Here is a 228-nt window from a genome sequence, read left to right on the forward strand (position 1 = left end):
AGCATTTTGTATCATGTACATGGTGGTTCATTTTCTGATTAATTTGCTATTAGTTACTGCGGTTAAAAAACAAACACATAAGGTAAAGAGAGTAGAACGTATATGTAACAAAAACGTATTTTGCTGTTACAGGGAAACTGTTGAAACGGCCTGTTTAATCTGTATGAATATAACTGTAGAGTAGTCACGTATTAAGCAATGCAGTTAACGATCTTGCATAGAGCATCC

Source organism: Penaeus monodon, chromosome 15 (assembly GCF_015228065.2).
Source record: "Penaeus monodon isolate SGIC_2016 chromosome 15, NSTDA_Pmon_1, whole genome shotgun sequence".
NCBI lineage: Eukaryota > Metazoa > Arthropoda > Malacostraca > Decapoda > Penaeidae > Penaeus > Penaeus monodon.